This window comes from Budorcas taxicolor, chromosome 15 (genome assembly GCF_023091745.1).
Source record: "Budorcas taxicolor isolate Tak-1 chromosome 15, Takin1.1, whole genome shotgun sequence".
Taxonomy (NCBI): domain Eukaryota; kingdom Metazoa; phylum Chordata; class Mammalia; order Artiodactyla; family Bovidae; genus Budorcas; species Budorcas taxicolor.
In genome coordinates, this window is record NC_068924.1 from 9,692,150 (window position 1) to 9,705,125 (window position 12,976).

Consider the following 12,976-nt stretch of genomic DNA (forward strand, 5'->3'; position numbering starts at 1 on the left):
AAGGCTACAGTTTACTTGAAAGCAGTAATATATCTGGCTCTTATATGAGGTTGTTTCCATTTGTTACAAGGTAACTGAAAGTAACAATCTAGTTGGCATTTCCACCAACAGTGTGAGTGGGTTCCCTTTTCTCCGTGGCGGATTCATGTTGATGTATGGCAAAACCAATACAATATTTAAAGTAATTAACCTTCAATTAATATAAGTAAGTTTAATTAAAAAATAAAAGTAACAATCTTAGAAAATCTTTCTGACATTTAATTTCCACTTGTGAAAACCTACTGTTTACTTTTGCTGCCTTTGTACCTCTGTCTTAGAGTTACATACATTCTTATAATTAAATTTTTGTGTGGTATAATGAGATGTTAGCACCTTGTTACGTAACAAGACACAATTTTTTGAAGTTCTCTGATTTGAAGGACAAAGAGAAACTATAATATGGGTTTATGTGTCTGTACATGTTTTTTTCAATATCACAGTTATCCAAGTCTATGCCCCAAGCAGTAACGCTGAAGAAACTGAAGTTGAACGGTTTTATGAAGATCTACAAGACCTTTTAGAACTAACACCTAACAAAGATGTCCTTTTCTTTCTAGGGGACTGGAATGCAAAAGTAGGAAGTCAAGAAACACCGGGAGTAACAGGCAAATTTGGCCTTGGAATGCGGAATGAAGCAGGGCAAAGACTAATAGAGTTTTGCCAAGAGAACGCACTGGTCATAGCAAACACCCCCTTCCAACAACACAAGAGAAGACTACACACATGGATATCACCAGATGGTCAACACCAAAATCAGATTGATTATATTCTTTGCAACCAAATATGGAGAAGCTCTATACAGTCAACAAAAACAAGACCAGGAGCTGACCGTGGCTCAGATCATGAACTCCTTCTTACTAAATTCAGACTCAAATTGAAGAAAATAGGGAAAACCACTAGACCATTCAGGAATGACCTAAATCAAATCCCTTATGATTATACAGTGGAAGTGAGAAATAGATTTAAGGGCCTAGATCTGATAGACAGAGTGCCTAATGAACTATAGACTGAGGTTCATGACATTGTACAGGAGACAGGGATCAAGACCATCCCCATGGTAAAGAAATGCAAAAAAGCAAAATGGCTGTCTGGGGAGGCCTTACAAATAGCTGTGAAAAAATGAGAGGTGAAAAGCAAAGGAGAAAAGGAAAGATATAACCATGAATGCAGAATTCCAAAGAATAGCAAGAAGAGATAAGAAAGCCTTCTTCAGGGATCAATGCAAAGAAATAGAGGAAAACAACAGAATGGGAAAGACTAGAGATCTCTTCAAGAAAATTAGAGATACCAAGGGAACATAGCATGCAAAGATGGGCTCGATAAAGGACAGAAATGGTATGGACCTAACAGAAGCAGAAGATATTAAGAAGATGTGGCAAGAATACATGGAAGAACTGTACAAAAAAGATCTTCATGACCCAGATAATCATGATGGTGTGATCACTCATCTAGAGCCAGACATCTTGGAATGTGAAGTCAAGTAGGCCTTAGAAAGCATCACTACGAACAAAGCTAGTGGAGGTGATGGAATTCCAGTGGAGCTTTTTCAAATTCTGAAAAATGATGCTGTGAAAGTGTTGCACTCAATATGCCAGCAAATTTGGAAAACTCAGCAGTGGCCACAGGACTGGAAAAGGTCAGTTTTCATTCCAATCCCAAAGAAAGGCAATGCCAAAGAATGCTCAAACTACCACCCAATTGCACTCATCTCACACACTAGTAAAGTAATGCTCAAAATTCTCCAAGCCAGGCTTCAGCAATAAGTGAACCGTGAACTCCTTGATGTTCAAGCTGGTTTTAGAAAAGGTTGAGGAACCAGAGATCAAATTGCCAACATACGCTGGATCATGGAAAAAGCAAGAGAATTCCAGAAAACATCTACTTGTGCTTTATTGACTATGCCAAAGCCTTTTACTGTGTGGATCACAATAAACTGTGGGAAATTCTGAAAGAGATAGGAATACCAGACCACCTGACCTGCCTCTTGAGAAATCTGTATGCAGGTCAGGAAGTAACAGTTAGAACTGGACATGGAACAACAGACTGGTTCCAAATAGGAAAAGGAGTACATCAAGGCTGTATATTGTCACCCTGCTTATTTAACTTCTATGCAGACTACATCATGAGAAATGCTAGACTGGAAGAAACACAAGCTGGAATCAAGACTGACGGGAGAAATACCAATAACCTCAGATATGCAGATGACACCACCCTTATGGCAGAAAGTGAAGAGGAACTAAAAAGCCTCTTGATGAAAGTGAAAGAGGAGAGTGAAAAAGTTGGCTTAAAGCTCAACATTCAGAAAACGAAGATCATGGCATCCGGTCCCATCACTTCATGGGAAATAGGTGGGGAAACAGTGGAAACAGCGTCAGACTTTGTTTTTTGGGGCTCTAAAATCACTGCAGATGGTGACTGCAGCCTTGAAATTAAAAGACGCTTTCTCCTTGGAAGAAAAGTTATGACCAACCTAGATAGCATATTCAAAAGCAGAGACATTACTTTGCCGACTAAGGTCCGTCTAGTCAAGGCAATGGTTTTTCCTGTGGTCATGTATGGATGTGAGAATTGGACTGTGAAGAAGCCTGAGCGCTGAAAAATTGATGCTTTTGAACTGTGGTGTTTGAGAAGACCCTTGAGAGTCCCTTGGACTGTAAGGAGATCCAATCAGTCCATTCTGAAGGAGATCAGCCCTGGGATTTCTTTGGAAGAAATGATGCTAAAGCTGAAGCTCCAGTACTTTGGCCACCTCATGAGAAGAGTTGACTCATTGGAAAAGAGTCTGATGCTGGGAGGGATTAGGGGCAGGAGGAGAAGGGGACGACCGGAGATGAGATGGCTGGATGGCATCACGGACTCGATGGACGTGAGTGTGAGTGAACGCCGGGAGATGGTGATGGACAGGGAGGCCTGGAGCGCTGAGGTTCATGGGGTCGCAAAGAGTCGGACACGACTGAGCAACTGAACTGAACTGAACTAAACGTGTTTTTTTGTTTCTGATTCCGCTATTCAGTGCACTATATTTGGATAATTTGAGAAGCATTCTAATCGATAAAACAAAAAAATCACTGAAAATTTAAAAAATGTAGAATACTAAGTTTAAATCTATTTATTTACTACAGATTTTCTTATAGCTTTTATTATGTGATCGTTAATTCTAATCCTCAAAGACAAGATAAAATAAGCAGTGTTATCTAAACATACTCAATCGTGGATTCCCTTTCATTGAGCTTGCAAAAAGACCATATGCCGTGAAAAAGTGATTAAGAACACAGGGAAATGTGGAAAAGATTTTTTTTTAATCTGAAAAGCCAAATTAAAAATTATTTTATATACACACACAGACACATGCTCACACTCACACACAAACAAGTAAAATTATATTGTTATATGCCAGCAATCTTAGTAAGTGTGAAAAAGTTAAGCAGAAATATGGCCTATTTTATGTTAAAATTTAGTGATTTTAGTGCTTGCATTTTAATCTAAAGAAGAAATAATTTTGAGATTATTTCCTAATCATTGTCACTCTTCTCTCTCAGAAGAACACAGAACAGTTTTTTAGACATTAGACACACATCAAGACATTAGAGGGAATTGTATCAAAGGAAATAATACAATAAAAGGAAGGAGTAGTCAGAGTAGAGAACATCAAATATTTTGTTGGAAAATATGTAAATTTGGACTGGTATAGAATAGATTGCAAGAAGAATAGACTGGAATAAGCCCACAATCCACCGAAATAAATAACTAAAGGTACATGCAGAAAGATTCTCTGAACACACACAGTAGTAGGTATGCAAATAGATCTTAAAAATAAAAATAAAGTTTTAAAAATGAATTAATTTCACTACTGATAGGTTATGATTAAACAAGATAGATGATCCATAAAAAAATATCCTCTAAATCTGCAATTGTGTGTATTTACACACTGACTTGCTGCAGGAAAGATTTAGAGTAACTAATAATTTAAGTCCATTTTAAATTATAAAATTCATATTTATAATTTCTTTGCTGTATATTTAATTTTTCAGTAGTGAAAAATATAAAATTCTTACACTGATATAATCTTTGTTTGGTTTCAAGGACAAATCCTGTCATAAAATAAATCTCGACCCAAACAGAAGTAACCCCTTAGTCACACAATCAAGGATTTGGGGTTTTGTTTTGTTTTTAATCTGCCCACTGTGGTAGATGATCTAGGTCATAATTGTAATGATTATTATTCTTAATAGTATGTGTTTTTATACTTTAATTAAGTGTAATAAACTTCAGGTAGTTCTCATTCAATAGGTTCAGTTCTATCAGTTCACAAAGCGTCTTATCTTCATAAACTTTTACTTTCATTTATTAATTCAAAAAATACTAAATGTTTACTGTGCTTCCAGTATATTACAATTCAAAGTCTTTATCTAGGTATCATTGTACATTTCCTTGCATTTGTTCAGTACCACCTGGGGACAGAGGACCCGGAGTGCAGTAGTCCATGGGGTCTCATAGTTAGATAGAAACTGAACAACACTACCACTTGGTCCTTGCATTAGGACCCCAGTGTCAAGTTAGCAAAGCAAGGTTTCCAACATCTTTCAAAACACTGTCTCAGTGAAACTGTTCCATTAAAGAATATGACAGAGTCAGCATGCATAGAACCTCAGTTAATTTATTTATGGCTCAGTCACTCCAGATCCCATTGAGAATTTATTTTTACCATATAAAATGATAATAAATTTAGTTACTTGGTGATCTTATCCTGACTTATTTTAGAAATAGTAATGTGTGTGCATGCATGTGTGTCACATATGCGTTAAGCACAGAGAAATTAATCATTACCTAACAACAATTAATGAGAAAAAGTAGTAAATCAAAAAAGTCAAGCATTCTGGTATCATATTTGTGTTGGATAATAAAAAATATTATAGATGCAGTGGTAAATAATACTTATGACAGTGATCCTTAGATATTAAGAAAATGCAAGCTGCTTCCTTTTCCATGACTGTCCAAATACTTATTTCCTTGTGAGAAATCCATTGTGCCAGGTCACTAAGTAGTATCATTTGGCTGGGCAAAAAACAAAGAAACACTCTCCTTATATACAGGCTTCGAGTGCTGCCAAAGTGTAAGAAAAATTCAAGGAATGTGATCAGAAAAATCAGAAAAAAGGATAAAAGCTGACAAATGAAAAATAAAATTCAAAAATGCAGTAGAAAATGAAGGCATGAAGGTATAGAAGCATCCATTTTAAGCTATGTTATAATATTAATTAGAATTTTGTCTGTTAAATTAACATATTAAAATCTCTTCTCTTGATAATGGTGTATAAACAAATTATCTTTCCTACATTTTTCTTTATGTCCAGATAGAAGACAAACAGAAAAGCATAGTTATACATACAGAAAAAGAAAAAGTAATATAGTAGATTCTCAAACATTAGCTCCATTGGAATCATCTGGTACGATTCTTAAGTTTCTGGGCCTTGCCCCCTGAATTTCTTTTGTGCTAGGTCTGGGGTAGTGCTTGACAATTTTAATTTCTAATTTTATTAAGTTTCTCAATTTTAAATTTTAATAACTATCAGGTCCCTAGATCATGCTGATTCACTCCTAGGTACTTAGAGAATCACTGATAAAACACATGGCCTATTTTCAGGAATTTCTAAAGATGCTAATGGAAACCTTAGTACGGAAAATTTCTTCTTTCCAGTACTTTTACTTTATATTGTAAAACTATAATGCCATTCTTAAGGTAGCATGGACAGGTTTTGTGGAAGACAATTTTTCCATAGACTTGGGTGGTGATGGTTTCAGAATGATTCAAGTACATTACATTTTATTTTGCACTTTATTTCTATTATTATTACATCAGCTCCACCTCAGATCATCAGACCAGATTTGGGGAGGGGGGGTGGATTTCTACTATAAGGGATAAACAAGAAGTTATAAGATACCTAAGAAAAATACATTTTCAGTATATTTGTATCAATATTTTTTCAGGAAACTATAACAACAGTTGACCAATGGATTTTTTTTTTTTTTTTTGACCAATGGATTTGAAGTGGCATATTTTTTGGCATGGAGCCCACCCACAGAAACTGATCATTCATGTTGTCATTTACAGTGTGTTACAACCATTACAAAAATGCACATATTATAAGTTTTCTTGTTCAGTGTTTAGAATGAGAATCCAAAAGAATGATATAAATTCTTAGATATATTTAGAGATCCAAAAGTTGCAGGATGCCAGATTCTTTCCTCTTTGAGCACAGCAAAGACGGAGGAGAAGGAGGGAGAGGAAGAGGAAAAGGAGGAGGAGGAGGAGGAGGAGGGAAGGAAGAAGAGACTTGTTTCACAGCATTAAGGTTTAAGTCAGACCTGAAAAAGTCCTATATATTGTGGAAGTAGGTAAATGTTTTCTTATGTATCCAAGCTTGGCTATGGCACAGCAAGCCATATATAATAAGCAAGAACCTTATTATACTCTTTGGATAGAGCAAGGGGAATACAGACAGGACTAACCTACAGGATCAGAAAGTGCCTGCTTAAGTAGCTCAGTCGTGTCCGACTCTTTGCGACGCAATGGACTGTAGGCTACCAGGCTCCTCCCTCCATGGGATTCTCCAGGCAAGAGTACTGGAGTGGGTTGCCATTTCCTTCTCCAGGGGATCTTCCCAACCCAGGGATCGAACCCAGGTCTCCTGCATTCCAGGCAGACACTTTAACCTCTGAGCCACCAGGGAAGCCGCAAATAATAAGCAAGAACATTATTATACTCTTTGGATAGAGCAGGGGAATACAGACAGGATCAGAAAGTGCCTGCTTCCTTTAATTCCTTCCTAGTGTTTACTCTTCCTTGTACATATTTAATTAATCTTTCTCAGTCTTCTTAATGTTTTTCCTAAGACCTTGGTTGCAAAGTTCAGTGGGATTTACCCCAGTCAAAAACTGAGAATCCTCAAACTGTTTGACATGAAGTTTTTATCATGTAAAAGAATGAGCATTTGAAATAGTAATAGAAAAATGATTTTTAAAAAATACATGATATGTGAGTTTTAGTTTGTGACCTAAGGTTCGCAATACCTACCATACTTTTTTCTTTTGTGTGTGTGTGTGCATCTGGAACAAAGGCTACTAAAATATTATTATGACTAGGTGTAGATTCTTCAAAAATACATGAACAAAATATTAAAATAGGATGAGTCAACGTTTAACTTTTTTTCTAAATTCTCTAATGTGACTCTTCATGGCTTCTAGTCCCATCTGAGTTGTCGTAATGTTGATAAATCTCTACATGAGCTCTATGAAAAGAGATGAGTGGTTATGGGATGCGAATAAGTATACTACTGTCTATGAAAAGCCACGGTTGGTTTACAGAATCACTCTCCTATAGTCATTTTCCATCCCTCAACAATCTTAAAAGCAATTCATCTAGGAAAATGGAGGTCACTTAATATGTGGGAGACAATATGACTATATCAGAAAATGTCCCATTAACTTGGATTAAGAACTAAAGCTTTTTAAATCATTGATCCATAATAAAACCAACTTGCATAAACATTATCATTCAAAACTCAGACAATGAAATCAGAAAATAAGACTTTTTCATTCAATAATTAAACCTGATAAGTTTAAATTTAATTTGATCTCTTAAAATATTATCAGAAACTAAGCTTTACACTGTTTCAGTTCCATTACTTTATAAAATTTCACATCTCCCTGGTAAATGAAATTTTATTTTAAAAATCATATATTTTATTAATCAGTTTCATGATTAAACATTATTATATAGCAGTTTTATTATACTGTTATAATAGTTAATTAAAATTGGAAATAAGCCAAATGAAGAGTATATAAGAATAGAGAAATGAATTACTAGGTAAACTTATGATGAAATATAGAGTCAACAAATATTAAAGCAGGAGTTAGGGTTATAGGCAGTTTTAACTGACCTCATTACTTTTCTGCATTTGTTAAGATTTCCATAGTCACAAAAATTAGAAATAATTTTCTTATCAACATGTTTATAAGTTAAAGAATACACTTGCCACACCCGTACGTTAATCAGAGCATGACGGAATTTCACTCATTCTAAGGGACATTTCTTTGACAACTGCATGAAGTTCTCTTGAGATGCAGAGCATACACTTTATCTAGATAGAACACGTTGATGACCAACTGTAGCATTTCCAGGACACGTAGTATCATTTATCTGGAAACTGAAAAATGGAAAGAACTAGCATAGCACCAAGATCATTATACACTGTTTCATTTGCCAAGTTAGGCACCCTTCCAAAATCACCAATGCTTCCAAAATGGATGATGTTATAAAATATTTATTTAACAAAGCCATAATGAATTTCTTGGGCTTCCCAGGTGGCTCAGTGGTAAAAAAAAAAAAAAAAAGAAAAGAAAAAAAATCCACCTACTAATGCAAAAGACACAGGAGACTAGGGTTCAATCCCTGAGTTGGGAAGATCCCCTGGAGAAGGGAATTGCAACCCATTCCAGCATTCTTGTTTGGAAAATCCCATGGACAGAGAAGCCTGGCGGGCTACAGTCCATGGGGTCATAAAAGAATCGGACACAACTGAGGATGCATGCGCAATCACTTTCTCAAACTACACTGATTTCAAAAAATATTTCTTAATTAAAAACATTCAAGGTTCCTGAAGTCATGTTTCAGACTCAGCAATGGTAGATCCTTTTGGAACATAGTTTAAGAATGAATCTCGTAATTGAGATTGCACAGACTCAGATTCCAACTCATGTCTGGCAAATCATAATCCTCCTGATTTGAGAACCAAAGTCAAGTGTTCCTTTTTTTAAATTTTAAATTGTAAACAGAATTCAGTAACTTTCTAAGGCATTTGACTGTTTCCACTACAAGATGTTCAGCCAAACAGTCCTGCAGGAGAGACTGCTTTTTGCCTCCATGTGGACTCAAGAGACGTTTTTAAATTTGCTCCTCTTTTTTAGACCCATATGCATGATCCCATGTAGACAGATGTGTAAAATGATTTATCCAATTTTCCAAAGACATTGTATTCTATTAATATTTAAATGATATTACTGTATAATTTCCCTACACAAATTACTTTAGAAGTCACTCTTTCCAACATAAAATTGCAACTATTTTGCAAATTCTCTGACAAATAATTTCAGCCTTTTATACAGTTATTCTACGTAGAAAGACACTATTCAATGTACTACTTTAAGGAGCTTCCCAGGTGGCACTAGTGGTTAATAACCCACCTCACAATGCAGGAGATACAGAGATATGAGTTCATTTCTTGGGTGAGGACGATCCCCTACAGGATGGCATGGCAACCCACTTCAGTATTCTTACTTGGAAAATCTCATGGACAGAGGAGCCTGGTGGACTTAGTTCATGGGGTTTCACATGATCAGACACAACTAAAGCAACTTAGCAAAGCACAGCATCACTTTACAAAAAAATGAATCATGAACAAAGCAACAATTTACAGCTGCTGCTTACTTTTTCTTGGCCTTAGTTATATAGATAGTAGCCAGTAATTAGAAAAATGACAGGAAATTTTAAATAAGATTACATTTTTTGGCTTATATAGATTGATCCCACAACTTTTACATGATCTATTTTAAAAATTAAATCATTTCTATAGTAGTATACTAATTTTAAGATTCAGATAAAATATCTGGCACCTACTAGGCACTCTGTAATTTAGACTATGGAGAGTGAAAGTTTCTCAGTCCTGTCTAACTCTCTGGGACTCCATGGACTTCCCCAGGCCAGAATACTGGAGTGGGTAGCCTTTCCCTTCTCCAGGGGATTTTCCTGACCCAGGAATTGAACCGGGGTCTCCTGCATTGCAAGCAGATTCTTTACCAACTGAGCTATGAGAGAAATTTCAGACTATAGTGAAGGTCTAAATTATTAAAGAAGAAATGAATTTTTAAGCAAATATACTTATGATAATTAGTTATATATTTTCTAATGTATATCTCACAGTATAGAATTCCAGTTTTGCCTATTTGAATTAAAGAATTAAAATATTTAGGAAAGAGATCAAAATGGTGGAGTAGGAGGATATAGAACTCAATCTCACCTTTCCCACAAACACAACAAAAATACATATGCATATGGAATAACTGTCACAGAAAACTATCAAGAAACTAATGGAAAGACTCCAGCATAATGAAGGCTGAAAAAAAGAAATCAGGTAGGAAGGGAAGATAAGTGATTAGGTCAAGACCTGTGCCTTAGGGAGATGACTCAGGGAAAAGGGAGATTACATGGAGACCCTCCCTGGGAGTGGGTGGTTCAAAGCATATATCAGGAACTCCAGTCCTGGTGCCTAACACAGGGAAGACAAGCCCCTTGGCTGGTTGGAGGGGTGGTGAGACTACCAGGATGGCAGTGGCAAGCAGAGACTTTGCTTAGGACAAGCTTGTGAATGCCTGGTTATTCTCAAGTGGGGTGGACAGGTGCACTGAAACTGCAGGTAGCTGGTTTCCTGAGCCCACCTCAGCATGCCCAGCCTAAGCTGAGAAATTGCTCCAGCCCCACATACTTTTTGCAGTTCTATAATGGAAAGAGGACTAAAAGAACAGGGAACAACCTTGTCTGAGAGACACAGTAGCAAATAGCCCCAAAGGGGCAGCTAAGCACAGCAGCAGCAGGCATTAACAGCACTTAACACCTAAGGAGCCCTAAACTCTTCTCTGTGACCAGATTGCCAGAGCTCTTGATGCAGCACTCAGCAAGAGCCTGCACAGACTCCTCTTACTCCAGAAACTGCTCCCCTTCAGGGCAAGAGTGCTGGTGTCAAAAGAGGGGAGATCAGACACTTAAGGAAACAGAGCCAGCTCAGAACCGATCCTCAGGACTTCTGCTCTGGGGACCTACCTCAACTAGGGACCTTATTAACTAGGGACCTACCCTCATCCCAATAGGATGGTGAAGAGCACTGAGGGGAAATAAAGTTCCAGCTCACACCTTGCTCCAGCCTTATCTCCTCCTACAGCCCTACTTCCTACTAATGGGATACCTGCCAGGACAAACTAAAGAAAGGCATGACCTATTTTCATGTCAAATCCAGCTCTCTCACTAAAGTGACTGGGCACATGCAGACTGTATAGAGATACCTCCATATAAGTACTACTTTTCAAGAACAGAATAGGAAACTGTTTAATCTAATTTCCAAGGGACAAAGAAAGTTAAGCAAAATGAGAAAACAGAAGAATTTATCTCAACTGAAAGAGTGAAAGAAAGCACCTGAAAAGAAAAAGGGGGTGGGGGGGGCGGAATAATTTAAGAAAGACTTAAAGGCAATTGTTAAAAGAATGCTAACTGAATTAGGGAAAAGAGTAGATGAAAACAGTGAGAATTTTAACAAAGAACTAGAAAATATATTTTAAAAAAAGAACTAGTCAACTGAAGAATACAATAATTGAAATTAAAAACACAGTAGAATGGATTAATGGCAAATTAGGTGATATAGAAGAATGCACAGGTGATCTAGAAGACAGAATAATTGAAATCACTCGATCAGAAGAGCAAAAAGAAAAGCCAATTTTAAAATGGAAAATTGTTTAAGAGACTTCTGTGATATCATGAAGTTTCACAAGACACATGTTATAGGGGTCCCAGAAGGAGAATAGACATATAAGTAGGTCAAAATGTAAGAAAGAAAATGTATTAAAGAAATTATGGCTGAAAACTTTCCATACCTGAAGAAGAAAACAGAAATTAAGGTGTAAGAAAAAAGATGAACCCAAACAGGTCCATACCAAGACATGTAATAATTAAAATGGAAAAGTTAAAGAGAGAATTCTAAACTCAGTAGGAGAAAAACAAAATGTCATATAGAAGGGAACCTAGATAAAGTTATCAGCAGATTTTTCTACAGAAAATTTGCAGGTCAGAATAAATAGCACAATTTATTCAAAGCACTAAAAGGATAAGCAAGCCAGGATACTCTCCCAACAAGATTACTAGTTAGAATAGAAGAAGAGATGAAGAGCTTCTCACACAAGCAAAAATTAAGAGTACACCAATACTGAAATTAAAAGTGTTACTCGCACAGTTTGTCCAACTCTTTGCAACTCCATGAACTGTAGCCCATCAGATTACTCTATCCATGGAATTTTCCAAACAAGAATACTGGAGCATGTTGTCAATCCCTTCTCCAGGGGATCTTCCCAACCTAGGAATCAAATTCTGGCCTCCTGTACTGCAGGCAGATTCTTTAGCATTTGAGCCACCAGGAAAGCATACCAATACTAAACCTAACTAAAAGAAATGTTAAAGATCTTCTCTAAGTAGAAAATAAGTGACTATTCAAAGAAATAAGCATCTTAAAGAAAAGAAAAATTAGAAAATAAAAGACTACTCAAAGAAATAAGAATCTGAAAGGAAAAAAAAAAAAAAAATCCCAGTAGTAAAGGCAAATACACAGTAAAGTTTGAGGACCAATTACTTACGTAAGTTAGAACAAAGATTAAGACAACAAAATTGTAAAATCAAATATAATTAGAATAAAGAGTGAAAGAATAAATATGAAGATAAATATGACATTAAAAAAACAGATTAGATGGAAGTGGAGTAACAAATACTGATTCTTTAGAATATTCTTAAACTTAAGTGACTACCAGTTTAAAACAAATAGATATAGTAATAGGTAATATATATGAGGCCCATGATGATCACAAATTAAGACATGATCACAAAAGCTAGAGAGAAAGGAATGCAAGCATACCACTAAAGAAAATCATCAAACCACAAGAGAAGGAACAAAAGGACAAAATGAACAAAGAAGAATCACAATAACCAGCTAGTAAGTAATAAAATTAAAATAATTACATACTTTTCAAAAGTTGGAGAAGGAAGTGGCAATCCACTCCAGCACTCTTGCCTGGGAAATCCCACGGATGGAGGAGCCTGAAAGACTATAGTCCATGGTGTTGCA